Source organism: Limulus polyphemus, unplaced genomic scaffold, assembly GCF_000517525.1.
Source record: "Limulus polyphemus unplaced genomic scaffold, Limulus_polyphemus-2.1.2 Scaffold1501, whole genome shotgun sequence".
Lineage (NCBI taxonomy): Eukaryota > Metazoa > Arthropoda > Merostomata > Xiphosura > Limulidae > Limulus > Limulus polyphemus.
The window spans coordinates 203,736-209,955 of NW_013667111.1; the positions used below are offsets into that span (position 1 = coordinate 203,736).

The following is a 6,220-nucleotide window of genomic DNA, read 5'->3' on the forward strand; positions in this document are numbered from 1 at the left end:
TGACCGTCACATTATAACGCCCCCACGGCTGAAAAGGCGAGCATGTTTGGTGGGATGCGGATTCGAACCCGCGACCCTCAGATTGTGAGTCGAGCGCCTTATCCACCTGGCCATGCCGGGCACCCCCCGTTTTTAAACACAATTCTGTGAAATGTGTAACGAATCTTGACAAGTAAGTTTTGTAGAGTTAAGGAACACTTTATTACAGTTTTAACATGGATTGAGAGACAAGGCCTAACCCATAACTCATCATCACTTTTTTTTCACAATTGTCTGTACTTTCAACTTACAAGAATTACAAAGATACGTATTTGAAACAAATACAACCTAAGCCTATTTATTGTAAAGTTCAATTTTTGTAACGCATTTGGCTTTTAGTTAAGTAGGCAGCTTAATTATCTTAGTAGGCCTAACTTGAACCAATATATTACTTACAGAAGATTTTTTAATTATCAAATCACGCTTTTTTCATATTGAAAAATAAAATGGTTAACTTAATCAACTTAAAAAGAACGATTAAAGAACATTTATCTTAAGTCGTTGAGTTCCAAAAACTTCGTAGTGAGAATTGCACTATCAGCACACGATAGATTAAATCGCAACATGCATCCTTCTATTTTTTTCCAAAGAAAAATGCTCTAATACATCATCCCCTCGCCATATAAACCTGTATGACAGTTGATATTTTAAATGATCGATCTTTATTGGTAATTTGTTTGCTATTTCACAAACCACTTTTTAGTCTTACGTAAATAAAATAAAAACTTTAAGAGCTTTTAAGAATTATATTTTCCAAAAGATTTCTAATAAAATAATCTAACTTAAATCTCACTACTAACTAAACAAATTAATGTTGACTGAGACCTGAACAAGTAAAATCCGAAGAAAAGGCAATTCACACAAAATTATTATATATATGTGTGTGTGTGTATTTTTGTTATTTTTTAAGATGAAACTAACTTTGAGAAATCGAAGAAAGGTCCTATGAAAGTAAGAAAACTAACTTTATTAGATTTAAAGAAATAAGAGTTAATACATCTAAATGAATATAAATCGTTAAAACTGACAAGATCATGCGCAGGTATTTTATACGGGTTACCTTATGTTTTATTACATTATCTTTCCAACTGGCTTATTGAGTTTATGGTAGACCGATTCGTATCGTTTGACGAATCACCTTCTACACAAAAATTTTATGTTCAGTTTTAGTAACGTTAAATTATACATTAAAAGAACACGAACTGGTGGTTAGAATATGTTTTGATTGGTTATCACCTTAATAGTGAAACCTATATTTCTTCTTATATTTCCCAAAGATTAATCTATAATTGAAATAATAAAGGAATGTGGTAAAACGATTTTTGAAAATGAAAATATTGTTACGTCTCCGTTTGTTAATTAACTTTCCGTAACTTCGTTCCGACGAAACTTTAGCGACACAAGTTCTTTACTTAATAAAACTGGTTTATTCTTTCCGAATACAACTTTACGATACACTTAACTTCAACAATCGCGCTAAACAAACGCTATAACAACGAACGTGCTCAATAATACTTCTGACTGCACATCAATTACTCACTGTCTATACACACATTACCTTCATCCTCCCGCGTCACGTTTTCCCCCTCTTATATATACCAGCCTACCCTATCTAGCAAATACTAGAGCATTCGCCAAAGTACAGGATAGTTCTAGAACGTGGCGTCACAGTAGTCATGTGACTCGATGACGCAACAATATGTAACCATATGTTGTCAAAGGTCTTAAACTTCCTAATGAGAGAAACAAACGGAAATATTTTGTTCTCACTTAACATAACGAAGTAAAACCTTCATGGTATGTTTTAGACCAGAAAAACTTGACTGCTGTATAAACTATATAACTAAAATATAATATTGTATATATGTGTTAAAGATTTCTTTTCTTTTTCACCAGAGGTGAAATTGAAAAGATAATCTGTGACGTAGGGGCCTAATGCATTATTTGATTGCCTGTAACCTCTATTGTGGACTGCAGGTTCGCTTATTCAAAAAGCTCATCAGCACAGCTTGGTCAGCAAATCAAAGAAACACCATTAGGCCTCTTATATTGGTGAAAGTGTATATAATATCTATGGTGTTTTGAGACCGTTTTACTTTACCACAGCAGAGTGTACGGCCAATCAAAGAATGCATTAGGCCTCTACGTCATAGATTATCTTTTCAATTTCACCTCTGGTGAAAAAGAAAAGAAATCTTTAACACATATATACAATCATTAAACAGTTGGGCCACTGTGTAATACTGAATAATCAATTCGACGAAATGTTATAATATTATTTACGTACCTAAAGTAATTTAGATTACTACTTTGGTGAAGTAAAACGGACTCAAAACCCCATGGATAAAATGTAGTATTACCCTATTTCATCTTTCATTTTCGTAAAATCTTCCCAACTTTCAACCCCAATTCTTTGGATCAAGTTGCTAGGAGGCTTGGGAAGCAAATTTGACCAGTTGGAAGGGGTTGAAAAAAAAGACAATAGAATATTTGGGTACATCTCAAATAGATTAATATCCCAGTTATAATATTGTCCAAAATATAAATATATTATATTTACGCAATTGAAGTACTAAAATGAAACGTATTTGTCTCTCGCAATGCTCAATCTTTACAATGTATCTGTGTAGGTTAATTATTTCAGTTCAGTTTGTTTCCTGTCTGTAAATGTGTCTTTTTTATGACACATTATAAAATTAGTTTTAAGCTTTGTCCAATAAAAATAATTGTTTAATGTAATAAATTATTCAAATTAATAAAGGCATCCAAATTAATTAAATCCACTGTTTCCCGGAACCGCTAAGCTAGTATCCACACGATAAGAGCGTGTAGTCCATTCTATTCGTTACAAAAAATGTTTAACAAACATTTTAGAAATTAAAATTACATTTGGGTTAGGGAGGGAGAATATAGGTGATTTCTAACCCTTAAAAGCTGAGTACTGACAGAAAGTTCACCCTTTAGGTTCAGAAAAAAAAATGGCCCATCGACCTGTGGCACAGAGAAGAAACCAGCAATACGTCTTGCGTGTTAACTCATTTGTTTGTTCTGGTATTTATGCTCGAAGTGAATTAATTAAATATCTATATACATGTACATAGATACATATAAATAATATGATTGAAAAAGTTTACTTTATACTATAAAACTAGCACTTTAGCTTTAAAGATGGATCATGTTAGATTTTATTTACTTAATTTATTTACAAAGTGCCTTACAAAACTTTTTTTTTGTAAAATTATTCGCTCATACTACAGTGATTAATTTCTGTACTTACTGTAATTATGTAAAATCATGCATTGATATGTTTACTGTATTCCCTACAAGCCTGCCGTGGATTATTGAAATTGATTTTAATAATTTTGTAGTAAGTATGGCCAGTGTTCGTAAACTTTTAGTTTTACATGTTTTCCAAATACCAGAAATTTTAAATCATTTGACAAGTACACGTTTTTTCTATAACGCTGTCAACAAGAGATAAGTTAAGTTTTAATGATGAAATAAGCGAAAACAATTCCGAATTCAATAGCACTATTGATATACATTATCTTTTATATGTCAACCTTCTACCAGTGTTCTAATAATTATATGTTGTTGGTTCTAGCATTCAATTTTAAGTGTCAGTTGCTATTCTTTGGTTAAAACATACGAGGTCAGTGTTTACAAGGACGAATTTTATGTTCGAAGTTTTGCTACTAATTATAAAAAGCATAGTTGTGGCTCCTTGATTATTAATATTATCCATGCAGTTTTCCCTTTGTGTTATATCCAGTTTTTCGATTTCTTCTAGGAATAATATTTTTTATCCATCATATAATGTATAATTTTCGCTTAGTTTTCATATAGTCAGTTCTAAATATGCAAGCTTCTGACTGTGTACTTAAGTTAATTATGACACCACAATAAAATCACGTCAATTGTTGACTGGAGTTTAAAAAGTAGTCTTCACAAGTTAAACTTTAAAGCGGGACTGATCATACTATAGTATGTGGTAATACTAAACCTAAGATACATATCAAACAAAATTATTCTCTGTAATTAGGAACTTTTTTGTCACATTTAACCGCCACAAATTCTGTTATAATATTATTTTGTTTTCTAAAGCACTAGGATTAGGAAACAAAACTGGATCAGAAAAATGTTCATAGTCGCTCAGCTTGGATGTAATTTTTTTTCGGCTCTTAAGAAAAGCTTATCATACGGTTTAAAGTTCGCAGTAGTTAGTTGTTCAATAAGAAAAGTATTAAATTACGTAGAAATAATACTGAATTTTGAATTTTATGAAGGAATTAATTAGAATAAGTGAAACTAATCAGAATGCAATGTGTGGTAGTTATTTTAAGTAATTCAATTTCTTTCTGTTATTCACAGTAATATTTCTCTCTCTCTTGACTTAATGGGGATTTCAATTTGGGTCACAAAGGTTATATTTTAGGTTGGATTATGGGTAATGTTAATATCTCTCTAGTACGTGCACAGGGATGGTTAGACTTCTTACATGATACTCATAGTATTCGATTAGAGTTCATCTACAAGATGTTAAGACCGATGAACTTCTCGTACAACCTTCTCGAGACTAAAAGCTATGCTGCGCGTGCGCCAATTTGTTTTCGCTGAACTCTGCAATTAGCAAAGGATAACACCGTCATGGTAATTACGGTTATGATAAATTACATATTCCCAATTTTCTTTAGTTACACAATAATGATGATAAGCCACACTTAGCTAACTAAAAAACATTCCCACTTATCCCACTATTATGAACTAAAAACAAGTTGAATATCTGTGAACTATAACAAATGTATTATTACTACAACAAATGTATTATAACTACAACAAATGTATTCTTACTATACCTGGATGACGCAATTTTTCCCTCCAGCAAGACAATTCCAACACCAGTGGCTAAAACGGATTCACGCGCACATCATATTAAACAAAATAACACATTCAGGCAGAAATGAAGAGATAACACCACGTGACCACGAGCTCACTAACCTCCTCTCCCCCCTTCTCTGTAGAATGGACGGGTACAGATGGACACAAGCTCAGTTAACCCTTTAGGGGGGAGAGGGAAGAGTCAAATGAATAAGTGTGTTATACGCAAGCACATTTGGATCTGTAACTTCAACGTACGTTGATCTGTCTGCAGGAAAATATTGTAACAGTAAAGTTTTTCTGCGTTAAGTGTAATAAACAGTCAGATATACGCGATGACAATTTCGAACAACTACAAGCTGGTGTTCAAAAAAATCCCAATAAAACAAGAATGAAAAGCGCAAAATTTGGCATCACCGATTTATTTCCGCTGACAGCTCGAAGAGTCCCCCCTTACATGTTATATACTTATGTTATAATGAACTTGGATTATCATTACAAACAACGATGTTGTTGTTCCACAAGCTAGTGGTAGGAATATCATTATATGGCACAGTCATAGTCACAACAACCTGTGCAGCAGCACCTACAAATAATCTGAATAAGCAGAAGCCGGAAACGTACACCAGCCGTAGTTAACACCACCACACCTATAAAGGCAAGGAAAAGTTGCCTTCCCGAACCAACTTAATTCTAGCGGCCCAACTAGATAACCTGGTGCTTGAGCCGCGATAGGAGGCAGGTATGTTGTTAATCAGTTGCCAGCTGAGGCTCACGAGGCTAGTTTACACTAGGCAGGGTATATCGTGCTGCCATCTAGAAACAGCTTTTGTTATTATTTTGTACTTTGTGTATATTTCATAAAATATCTATATGCCAGGACCTTATAACAACTTTTAAAAAAAGGTTTGTCACTTAGATATTATTTATAACTCAGAGCACTAATATTGAATAGTTTCAGATAATATTTTTGCAGTGAAATTTGTGACTAATGAAATTATAAAATGCAAGTACTTGCTTTGTGTTAGTATCAGATATGAGATAAGCATGTAAATCTAAAAAGAAAAGGCATTAACTGCCATTAGTGAACGTGAGTATCCTCTCCAGGATAGGGATTCGAACCCGGGACCCTCAGTTTACGAGTCGAGCGCCCTAACCACCTGGCCATGCTAGGCCTGTTTGAAGGAAAAAAGCTCAACATGAGAGTTGTGAGCTTTTCACACCAGGGGGTGTTCAGGAACAATCGCTACCCTTCAACCCCGCGCGTGGATTTGCTTAACTTGGAGGAATTGTTAATTTTGAT

At 33.5% G+C, this 6,220-nt stretch overlaps 1 pseudogene; it reads right to left on the reverse strand.

The window, feature by feature from the left end:
• Positions 1-5,592, reverse strand: part of LOC106463850 — a 207,876-nt pseudogene extending 202,284 nt beyond the window's left edge.
• Between the last annotated feature and the right edge of the window lie 628 nt (positions 5,593-6,220).